Source organism: Hyla sarda, chromosome 6 (assembly GCF_029499605.1).
Source record: "Hyla sarda isolate aHylSar1 chromosome 6, aHylSar1.hap1, whole genome shotgun sequence".
Classification (NCBI taxonomy): domain Eukaryota; kingdom Metazoa; phylum Chordata; class Amphibia; order Anura; family Hylidae; genus Hyla; species Hyla sarda.
Genome location: NC_079194.1, coordinates 299,599,794 through 299,612,341, shown reverse-complemented (window position 1 = coordinate 299,612,341; position 12,548 = coordinate 299,599,794). Strand labels below are relative to the sequence as shown.

The window sequence follows — 12,548 nt, the reverse complement described above, 5'->3', positions numbered from 1 at the left end:
CAAAAAAAAAAAAGAGAGATTAATTTTACTAAAAGGCCTCAGAGCGGATACGGGAGTCTCCTGTCCGATTATCATGATTCATAAAAATGGGATATAAGAGCTGTCAGCTTATTGTGGATGAAGGAAAACAGTTTAGCGGCAGAGAATAATTTGTTTAAGGCGCAAAATGACAATAATAGATCCCGATGTGAGGTGCTGGATATTGCTGGTTTTGGAGCAGGTGCTGGTCTTTGTTAGGTCTTCGCATATTACGGCCATTGCTTGGCGATAAAATAGCAAGTTCATCTTACAGTGAATGTGAATGTCGTCATTGAAGCTCTTTTTCCACCTTTTGGAAATATATATATATATATATATATATATATATATATATATATATATAATATACAGTAAAATCCCCCTTAGTGGAGACCTCCCAATAGGGGACACCCCCAAAAGCGGACGCGGGCACACCGTATAGGGACAAAACACACTTAGAAGGGGACAAACCAGTCTCAATAGGGGACAACCTGGCTTATGCGCCGGCCCTACTTTGTACACAGGGCCGCCATCAGGGGGTGTACTGCCAAAACCCCAGAAGGGGGCCTGCTTCTGTATGTTCGCTGGCAAAATCATTTGTCCCCCGTCCCCCCCCCCCCCCGCCTCTGACCCTCCTCCCTGCCACTTTATTTCCTCAAATCATCCCCCCCCCTTTTATTACCACCTGTGCCACATCATTTCCCCTTCAACCCCACTGTGACATTTCATTCCCTTTTTACTACTCTCTGTGCAAATTCATCACCCCCTCTTTACAACCCTGTGTGCCATTTCATCCCTCCTGTGCCATTTCATTCCCTCTTTATCCCCCTGTGCCAAATCATTACCCCTTAACCCTTGTGCCACATCACTTTTCCCCTTCTTTCCTTCCCTCTTTTTTTTTCTGGCCAGCAGGCTCAGGTACAGTGGCTCTCAACGGGTTTGACGTTCTCCTGACGTCCTATGCACTGCACTTACTGAGAGCAGCTGAGGGCACTAATAAGTGACGTCAGGAGCGTCACTTGTCAATACTGACAGCCACCGCTGCTCACAGTCTTTCAGTCAGTGCAGCGCAGAGGACGTCAGGAGAATGTCAAACCTGTTGTGCGCCCCTGTACCTGAGACTGCTGGCCAGGTCAGAATAGGGAGAGAAGGGAAGGGGAAAATTGATGGGGCACAAGGGGTAAAGGTGGGATGATTTTGCACATGGCACAGGGGGAATAATAAGGCACAGGGAGTTCAAGGGGGAGGAATGAAGTGGCATTGAAAAAAATCAAAAGGGGGAATAAAATGGCACAGGGAGGGGGGAGGGGGGGGGAGAAGAAATGGTGCATCTCTATAGCTACCAGAGATCTGTAGAGAGAAGTGAATTGGCATGAATCAGATTTGTTCTGATTTGCTAAAATAATAAAAAAAAATTGCTAAATTGCTGATTGCCCTGCAATTATTCACGTGAAATATGAAAAATAGCAGGAACTACTGTAAAATGGCAGGTGTCCCTGCTCCTGTTAAGAACACTGAGCGACTGGGCAGGTGTCCCTCCTCCACTACAGTACACTAAGTGTGACAATACGTTTTATTGTCAGACAGATGCCTTTGAGAGGTATAAAAAAAAGTGATGTACTTTGACAACAAACATCACACAAAAAAGCAAAAACAAATAAATAAAAAACATTCTAATAATAAAAATGAGATGTTAAAAAATTTGCTAATCCGATTCGGGTGTCACATTTAACTATCTGTAACAGTTTGCTAAGAATATAGTCAACAATAGTGGCTAAGGAAAAGACAAGTGGCGGTCACCGTAGCTTGGTGTGGAATCCAAAAATTATCAAAAAAGGAAGAAGAATGGAGAGCAAAAGTGGTGGCAAACTTACAGTTAAGCCAATTGTCTTCCACCCTTTTGGTGTTTCTCCGATTGTTCTTTGTTGGACTACTTTTTGTAGGCACTGACTTCTGCATACCGAGGAGGCTCCACAAGGCTTTGTCAAAATTGCCAAGATACTTACCGTAAACTTGCTCAACGTCATGAACTGATTGAACTGATTGTTGAGCTTCAGCCTAATGAATCCCACCCTATAAGATATTCCGTTAAAATGAGATTATCAATAGTGAGTCAATTTGGGAATTTTAATTTGTTCTGAATAGTGATGAGCATCAGGGGCCATATTCAAATTTGCGATATTTCGCGAATATATTGACTATTTTTTGTCAAATGTTCGTGAAATTTGCATATTCGCTATGTTCGTTCACTTTTTTTCCATGCAAAAATTTGCATAAAGATTTACATGTGAAAAAAACAAATATATTCCAATTTGCATTGCGAAATATTCGTGCTCAACACCAGTTCTGAATTTCCCCCCCAAAATATTCTGATTCTTCTTAATCCAAAACTTGGTGTTTTGTTTAGATCTCAGGGGCATCCTACACTGAAAGCGTAGGGTGCCTTGGAAAGTAGGTACAGGGGCAGGGACTCCTGTCAAAGGCAAGAGTCCCTGCTCTTGTATACCAAGCTACTTGACCCATCCAATGTATATGGTTGTCTCAGTGTACAGAACAGGAGCAGGGATTTTCACCTTCGACAGAAGTTCTTGCTCCTGTACTGGCACCGACCAATCAGCATTGAATCTGGCAGCTGATTCGCTCATTTTTAGTTTTCATCAGTCCAATATATATATATATATATATATATATATATATATATATATATATATATATATATATATATATATATATATTACCGGTTCCGCTCACCACCTATTAGGGAACATGCATCAGCTGAGCACGGACGTGCCGGTCCCGCCCTCGGCCAAACACGGAATGTGAACAAAGAAGTCGTCCAGCTCCCAAGATGCAATTAAAATAAGTATTCTTTATTGATCCATCAGATAGGATTCACACACAGAGGTAGAAGCGTCTGACGCGTTCCGCACGTTCCGTGCGAAACGCGTCAGAAGCTTCTACCTCTGTGTGTGAATCCTATCTTATGGATCAATAAAGAATACTTCTTTTAATTGCATCTTGGGAGCTGGACGACTTCTTTGTTCATATATATATATATATATATATATATATATATATATATATATATGTGTGTGTAAAATGGTGAGCATGGGCACAACATTCCACAAGAACACTTTTTGAATTCAAATGAGTGTAAAATAGAAACAGAAGGTCCATTACTACAATACAAATATCCACAAGGACCACAACAGTATAAACCTCCCAGACGTGAACATGTCAATATCCCGCAGATCGTGCAGATGTCGTTGGTCGTTGAGCCGTGTTCATATCTCTGCAGTATAGAATAGGGATGAATAGATCCGGGGGGGGGGGGGGGGCTCTGTTATATCCTGTCACCTTCTTTCTCCATAAAACAGTCCCCGAACATCTCAAAGACGTGAACGAGCCCTAATAGAATAAGTCTATTGGCCCTCCTTTACTACATGATTTGGATAGGGGATAACATGTATAGGGGCGGAGTACCCCTTTAAGTATGTAAAGCCCAATTGGCTGCAATCTTTAGGGCAACCTTGACCTTTCACTGTAATTTTTTTTCCGGAAAAAAAAAAAAAAAATCTGTCGCATTGTAAAAAAATGTGATTAATTCCAGTCCTGCGCCGGCACAGATTGGCGTCCTGTCATCTAATGGCCAAAACATTCTTCAAACGCAGGATATTGGTTCAGCAGAAGAAGAAATGTTTGCAAATTCCGACCTAGTTCTGAAAATCCTTTAAGGGGAAAAAAAAAAAAAAAAAGCCAAATTGCAGCAGTTTCGATCTCTGGGCTGCCATATGGCATTGTGGGAAAACCTTTTTTCTTCACTTTGATTTACATGTCATTTAAATGGCACTCGCAGCCAGACTTCGCATCGCTCTGCGGAATCGGTTTAAGGTCTTAAGCTCAGCTCTTCTGACATCTTTTTTTTTTTTGCTATGTATGTAAAAGAAAAGACACGGGGATAAAACGTGTCAGGTCCCCGCCGCTGCCATTTACAGGTGAAAGTCTGTGGTATATAGATCTACCGGGAGGGAGCAACATGATAAAAAATCTTCTATATGGTCACTTGTATAGGAAAGAGTCTGCATTCCTATAAAGAAGGTCGCTATAAAAAATGTATACAATCTACTTTAAAGGGGTACTCCAGTGGAATTTTTTTTTTAATCAACTGATGCCAGAAAGTTAAACAGATTTGTAAATTATTTCTATTAAAAAAAAAAAAAAATCTTTATCCTTCCAGTACTTTTTAGCAGCTGTATACTACAGAGGAAATTCTTTTCTTTATGAATTTCTTTTTTGTCTTGTCCTAAGTGCTCTCTGCTGACACCTCTGCCCGTATCAGGAACTGTCCAGAGCAGAAGAAAATCCTCATAGCAAACCTATGCTACTCTGGACAGTTCCTGACATGGACAGAAGTGTCAGCAGAGAGCACTGTGGACAAGACAAAAAAAAGAAATAAAAAAAGCAAATAATTTCCTCTGTAGCATACAGCTGCTAATAAGTACTGGAAGGATAACAATTTTTTTTAATAGAAGTCATTTACAAATCTGTTTAATTTTCTGCCACCAGTTCATAAAAAAAAAAAAAAAAAAGTTTTCCACCGGAGTACCCCTTTAACTTTTTGGTTTAGCCTATGGGCAACATATTCCACCTTATGCCTATATAGTGGTATACGTCAGTGTGTGGAGTACTAACAGTGTCAATAGTGGCTCGAGTGGAAGCTGATCTAAGAGATGTTGCGTGCTGAATAAAAAAAAAAAATCAGACAGCACTCACCATTTTGCTCACTTTTCTTTATTTTGTAAAAAAAGAAAAAAAAATATAGCCATAGCGGGGAGACACCACAGAGGGACGGGGATCGTGGCGAGGCCTCGCCACGATCCCCGTCCCTCTGTGATGTCTCCCCGCTATGGCTATATTTGAATTTTTTTTATAAAATAAAGAAAAGTGGGCAAAATGGTGAGTGCTCTATCTGATTATCATTATTATTCATGTGACATTTATACCAGTGGTAAGAAAGGACATGTTTCCACAGGGCACAACCACATAGAATACCCAGCCGATGGTACTGAAGTAACCGGATCACCACGGCATGGAAGAATAAGGCCAGAGGGCAGTCCAGTTCACTAGGTCACTTTACTGGAGAGTAAGGGAACAGTCACACAGATAAACACACCGTTCTAGCACAGTTCTCAGTTCCAAATTGTAGAGAGGTTGGTGTGGCGTTAAAGGGGTAACCGGGAAAAAAAAGTTTACCTTTCACTCGCTCCCAATAGCCTCCAGTATGGCTACTAACGATCTCTGGAAAAATTCACCTCCTTGTGCTAGGGCCCAATACATCCTCTAAGCCAATCACTGGCTGAGGCAGGACACCACTGCGGCCATTGATTGGCTTTGTGACAATGTGGGACGCAATGAGCCCCAGGACCAAGAAGTGAAGCAGGTACTGGAGTCCTCATGATACATTGATGCTAAGTCAATCAGCCGGTATCCCGCCATAGCCATTTATTGACTGTGAAGCACTCTGATATATTGGGCTTCAACACCAGGAAGTGAAGTTTACCGGAGATTAGTACACTGATGCGGGAGGCTATGGGGACCGAGTGAGAGGTAAGTATAGTTTTTTTTTGTTTGTTTTTTTTGGCAACCCTAACCCCTTAGTACTACGAAAGTCCGGTAGGTGCTCTGAGTTAGTTCCTGAGATGTTTAGGATACCTGTGGTAACGTGAATCATACCGGCTGGCTCCTGGTGGTAACAAAACTTCCTAACCCAATCAGAGGTCCACCAAGGAGAGGTCATTGTCAAAATGAATCCCTTTCAGGCTAGGAACTACTTAAAGGGGTACTCCGGTTAAAAACTTTTTATTTTTATTTTTTATAAATCAACTGGTGCCAGAAAGTTAAACAGATTTGTAAATTACTTCTATTAAAAAAATCTTTATCCTTGCAGTACTTATTAGCTGCTGAATACTACAGAGGAAATTCCTTTCTTTTTGGAAAACAGAGCTCTCTGCTTACATCACGAGCACAGTGCTTTCTGCTGACCTCTCTGTCCATTTTAAGAACTGTCCAGAGTAGGAGAAAATCCCCATAGCGAACATATGCTGCTCTGGACAGTTCCTAAAATGGACAGAGATGTCAGCAGAGAGCACTGTGCTCGTGATGTCAGCAGAGGGCACTGTGTTCCAAAAAGAAAACCATTTCCTCTGTAGTATTCAGCAGCTAATAAGTACTGGAAGGATTAAGATTTTTTAATAGAAGTCATTTACAAATCTGTTTATAGGATAACTGCAGCGCAATATACACTTATCCCATATCTACAAGATAGGGGATAAGTGTTTGATCGCGGGGGGTCCGACCGCTGGGACCCCCCTCGATCTCCCTAACGGGGCGCCGCCATTAGCGCTCATGGTGACGCCCCGTCTCCTCCCCGTCCCCATACAGTTCTATGGGGGAGACGGGGAGGCACGATTGCTGCCTCCCCGCCTCAGCCATAGAGATGTATGGAGGAGGCGTGCCGACTGCAACGTCATGCTGCGGCCGGCACGCCCCCTGCACGGGACAGCCACAGCCTTGTACAGGAGATCACAGGTGGTCCCAGCGGTCGGACCCCCTGCGATCAAACACTTATCCCCTATCCTGTGGATAGGGGATAAGTGTTAATTACGCTGCAGATGTCCTTTAATTTTCTGGCACCAGTTGATTTAAAAAAAAAAAAAAAGTTTCCACCGGAGTACCCCTTTAAGGTGTCTCCTCGAAAGTACCAGACTTTGTCCCATGTGTCCTTGGGTAGGCCTTGACAAGTTTTGGTGACTAACTACTTTGGCAGACTCCATCGAAAGATTACCTGACCATTGCGACCCCTGCCGATCCCAGAATAAAGAAGCACACCGCACCAGTGCCTCCTCTCCCACTCCTATGGATAGCAAGCTACAATATGAATACCCCCTTTAACCCTTTAAGGCAGTGTTTCACAACCAGGGTGCCTCCAGCTCTGGCAAACCTACAACTCCCAGCATGCTTGTGTGCCAATTGTTGGGATAGAGAATGAATGGAGGAATGGAAGAGGAGTGGAGGAGTGGAAGAGGAGTGGAGGAGTGGAAGAGGAGTGGAGGAGTGGGAGAGGAGTGGAAGAGGAGTGGAGGAGTGGAAGAGGAGTGGAGGAGTGGGAGAGGAGTGGAGGAGTGGGAGAGGAGTGGAAGAGGAGTGGATGAGTGGAAGAGGATTGGAGGAGTGGGAGAGGAGTGGGAGAGGAGTGGAGGAGTGGAAGAGGAGTGGAAGAGAAGTGGAGGAGTGGACGAGGAGTGGAGGAGGAGTGGAAGAGGAGTGGAGGAGTGGAGGAGGAGTGGAGGAGTGGGAGAGGAGTGGAAGAGGAGTGGAGGAGTGGAAGAGGATTGGAGGAGTGGGAGAGGAGTGGGAGAGGAGTGGAGAAGTGGAAGAGGAGTGGAAGAGAAGTGGAGGAGTGGAGGAGGAGTGGAGGAGGAGTGGAAGAGGAGTGGAGAAGTGGAAGAGGAGTGGAGGAGTGGGATCAGCAGGGGTCCAAACGGTCAGGACCCCACCAAGCTTATTATCCCCTATCCTATAGGTGGGGTAGGAAAACCCCTTTAATTCAAGAAATAATAAACATGCATAAAGGAAACATATAAATAAAAATAAAATTATTCAGCTCTGCTACATCTGTATCGGATCCACACGCTCTCGTGTCTATCCCGCACTTGTGTCTCAAATAACTTTGTTTGGGCAAAATATAAATGTCTCCGTGTGAAGTCCTGCCGCGGCGATATTACCTTATTTTCTTCAATTTGCTTCGATTACATTATTTCCCGCGTTTTCTGCCAAGATAACTGTATTTTCATTTCATGTACAATTCCAGAAGGACAAGACTGCGAAAGTCAATGGGGTCGATGACACCGCAATAAAGTGTTTGCAGATAATGCACCTGGTATTTTCGGCGAGGAGAGAGGATAAATCTATGTACATCTGAGGAAAGGTTATTCAAAGTATACGGTATGTGTGGAGACTGAGGGAAGGCCATAGAAGAAGATTAAAGGGGTACTCCGGTGGAAAACAATGTTTTCAAATCAACTAGTGCGGGAAAGTTTAACAAATTTGTTAATTATTTCTATTACAAAATCTTAATCCTTCCAGTACTTATCAGCTGCTGTATGCTCCAGAGGAAGTTGTGTGGTTTTTCCAGTCTGACCACAGTGCTCTCTGCTGACACCTCTGTCCATGTCAGGAACTATCCAGAGCAGGAGAGGTTTGCTATGGGAGTTTACTCCTGCTCTTGACAGTTCCTGAAACGGACAGCAGAGAGCACTGTCAGCAGAGAGCACTGTGGTCAGACTGGAAAAACTACACAACTTCCTCAGGAGCATACAGCAGCTCATAAGTACTGGAAGGATTAAGATTTTTAATAGAAGTAGTTTACAAATCTGTTTACCATTTTGGACACAGTAGATATGAAAATGTCCTTGGCTAGAGATTCCGCCTGGAGCAGGCGCTGACAAATAAATTGGCGTGATTAAGTCTCATCACTGCACCTTGTTGCCTAGTTAGGCTGTAATTTACAAATTTTCACAGCATTTTGGAAATGTTTTTGATGAGATTTTTCAACATCACTGTAAAAATGACATACACGCACACATATATACAGTATATATATATATATATATATATATATATATATATATATATATATATATATATATGTAGTAAATTTGAGTAGCCGTATTAGTCCAGTGATGAGTAAGGGGCAGATGAGGGGCAGGACAGGGGGCATTATATGTGAGGGGCACATGTCAGGGGGGCATTATATGTGAGGGGCACATGTCAGGGGGGGCATTATATGTGAGGGGCACATGTCAGGGGGGCATTATATGTGGGGGCACATGTCAGGGGGGCATTATATGTGGGGGCACATGTCAGGGGGGCATTATATGTGAGGGGCACAGGATATGGGGTATTATATATGAGGGGCACATGACGGGGGGGGGGGGGGTCCTGTCATGTTCCCCCACATATAATGCCCCCCTGACATGTGCCCCTTACTCATCATTTGCCCCTCTCACTTATAATTTGCTCCCCCCTCCCCTTTCTCACGCCCGTCACCTTTCTCCCACGATGCGGCTGCTCCATTCCTGCAGTCAGTGAGAGCCGCGGGGACGTGATCTCCGGGTGCCGGCGCGATGATGTGATGTCATTGCGCCGGCCTGCTGTGATTGGCTCTCATGGAGCAGCCGTGGCAGGTGATAGCAAGGTGACGGGCGTGAGAAAGGGGTGGTGGAGCGGGACAGCCGACAGCTCCTGCTCCACCATGCGATAGTTCAGGAAGAGGGGCAACAATCTCCCCCCTGGATCCGCCACTGTCTCCACAGTGGGCGGCGACCCGGCGGCTCGGATCGGATGCGCACAGCCAGCACTGCAGAGAGAGTGAGTGAGCCAGGCAGGGGCAGAGAGCTGCGAGTGCGAGCGCGCCCCGTCAGATGTTGCGCCCGATGCGGCCGCCCCCCCCTGCACCCCCCACGCTACGCCTCTGTACATATATATCCTGATCCCATGAGGATAGCTTCAGCAGTATAAAGATAGAGCTGGGGGGGGGGGATGTATAACCACTATATATCCTGATCCCATAGAGCTAGCAGCAGCAGTATATAGATAGAGCTGGAGGGGTGGGGTATTACTACTGTATATATCCTGATCTCATAGAGATAGCAGCAGCAGTATACAGATAGAGCTGGAGGGGAGGGGTATAACTTCTATATTTCCTGATCTCATAGAGAAAGCAGCAGCAGTATACAGATAGAGCTATAGGGGAGGGGATAAGACTACTATATATCCTTATCCGAGAGAGAGAGAGAGAGAGAGAGAGAGAGAGATAGAGAGAGAGAGAGAGATAGAGAGAGATAGAGAGAGAGAGAGAGAGAGAGAGAGAGAGAGAGAGAGAGAGCTGGAGGGGAGGTGTGTAACTATTATATATTCTGATTCCTTAGAGATAGCAGCAGTATACAGATAGAGCTGGAGGAGAGGTGTACAGCTTCTATGTATTGTAATCCCATAGACATAACAACAGCAGTATGCAGATAGAGCTGGAGGAGAGGTGTATAACTACTATATATCCTGATCTTATAGAGATAGCAGCAGCAATATACAGATAGAGCTGGAGTAGAGGTGTATAACTACCACATATCCTGATCTTGTAGAGATAGCAGCAGCAATTTACAGATAGAGCTGGAGTAGAGGTGTATAACTACCACATATCCTGATCTTATAGAGATAGCAGCAGCAGTATACAGATAGAGCTGAAGGGGAGGTATATAGTTACTATATATCCAGATCCCATAGAGATGGCAGCAGTAGTATACAGATAGAGCTTGGAAAGGTCTGAGAGCTAGCAAGAGTGATCTGAAGTCAGCGTACCCAGGACTGACCACTTCCCTTTTGTTTGGGTCTGAATGGCAGTCAAACAACCATGTTACTATAATTAAATGTATGGGTGCATTTGGAATAAAACAGATGGTGCTGTAGGACCAGTGATGATGAGTGTGCATTATATGGGTAAACAATGAAAACAATGACTTGCAATACCGTGCCCAGCCACTTGGTGTGCTATTGGAAAAAGAATGTCTACGAGTAACATAAAGCAGTTCCGCCAGTGCTGCAATTGCCTTGATGGGCACGAGCGGAGGGGGCAATTTAACCCATGAATGCTGTAATATGAATAAAAATAGGAAATAAAGTCAAATTCGACATTGAAGTATTTGTCCCCTGTGCCAGGGTTTACAGCAGATTGTCGAGTGCTCTGGCAGGGTATGACATGGAGACCCTTCTTATCCTTAAAATAGAATCCTGTATGCGCAGTATATAATGAAGAACGGATTAGAAAGTATGGATTTCGGTGGCGATAGGAACGTGTGTGTTTCCTACTTAGTCCTGTTAGTCAGCAGAACATTGAATTAGTCCTGTCCCATATAATTGCATTTCATGTCGTCCTGATGATGTGATAGGAACGTACAGCAGAGACGCAGCCCATAATACGGGCCAAGGGTCACCAGCCGCGGTACAGGAAATGGCAAATCAAGACGCATTCTCGATGTGACATTAGGCACCATGTACCATGTCTTGATCGTACCATATACTGTAACGTATCCCCAGTACAGCCCTATAGCTACACGTATCCCCGGTACAGCCCTATAGCTACACGTATCCCCGGTACAGCCCTATAGCTACACCGTACATATTGTTATTATTACAGGTTTGTTTTGCTGCACTACCGTCAACTAACCGACAAAGTAACCTGGGGGGGGGGGGGGGGGGCGATCAGGGGTACATGCTACAAAATTGCTGTACAGCCCATAGATCAGTGTTTCCAAACCAGTTTGACTAAAGCTATTGCAAAACTACAACTCCCAGCATGGCCGGACAGCCGAAGGCTGTCCGGCCATGCTGGGAGTTGTGGTTTTGCAACACCTGGGGGCACCCTGGTTGGGAAATACTGCTTTAGAAGGCTGAGACACGGTGCAACGTTTTGAGCCCCTGCCCAGTCTTCTTCCCGAAACCGGGGCTTGATACCTCATACAACTCATAAGGGGTTACCCTACCCCTACCCCCTGCTTAAACAATATATATTATTATACTCTTTGGAGCTACTATTAATCGCCTACACAGTGATATCCTATCAGTGGCTGTTATTTGTTTGTGGCTCTCACTAGCGCCCCCAGCGTATTCTCTTGTCACAGCGTAATGATCTTTTGATGGCTCATAAATGCGCAATCGATATGGCTTATTCTTGCCCCATTCACACAGTGCTTGTAACAAGCTCACCTGACCAGTCTGCGTCGGTTGCTGTCTGGTCTGTAAAGAGTTACAGTCCCTAGCCAATAGCAGCCCAGGAGGGGTCATTTGAATTCACTTGGCACTTTGTCTCTGTGTGTGCACATTCACTTTGTATTTCCATGGCTCTATTTTGATATTTCTAGTATTATGTGTACTCTGGTCGGGTTTTGTCTGTCCCGTTTGTGTCTTGCTTAGTATGTTCACACCTGTTTCGGTGAGTCATGAATCTTCACCCTCTGTTCAGACTTGTTTGTGCTTAGTGCAATTTTGTGTCCCTCCATGATTTGGAGTTTGGCTTTGTAGTTTATCCAGTTCCTCCTAGTGTTAGATATGTTTCTTGAGCTTTGCTTTGTTCCTAACTTATAAGTCAATTTGCTTTGTATCTAGTTTGAATTTTTACTTTGTTTCCTGTTCCTGGTTCGTGTTCAGACCAGTTTGTCTTTAAACGTTTGTGTCTGCACTTGTCGTTCTAGTATTTGTATATACTTGAGTTATATAGTGTCAGAGACCGCGGCAGCACAGAAAGAGACAGGACATCCACCACCAGCAACCCAGAACTGAGCATAATCAACCCCTGCGAACTATAAGTGGACCTGAGGAAGGCATTACGGTATGCCGAAATGCGTTGTCCTGAACTCTATCAATAAAAGTAATTTTGTCCTGTGCTGCTCGAGTCTTCTCTTCATGGCTACAGTTGT

The 12,548-nt window shown here is 44.4% G+C and overlaps 1 protein-coding gene across 7 annotated transcripts in view; it reads left to right on the top strand.

Moving 5' to 3' along the window:
- Positions 1-12,548, top strand: part of LRRC4C (leucine rich repeat containing 4C) — an 813,407-nt gene that overhangs the window by 278,765 nt on the left and 522,094 nt on the right. Inside the window, exon 1 of one of the 7 annotated variants that reach the window (XM_056527912.1) lies at positions 8,001-8,022. The exons of the other annotated variants lie outside the window; for them this stretch is intronic. The gene's annotated coding sequence lies outside the window, so the exon portion shown is untranslated. Of the gene's footprint in view, positions 1-8,000; positions 8,023-12,548 lie in introns of those variants that run through there. 7 annotated transcript variants of the gene reach the window in all.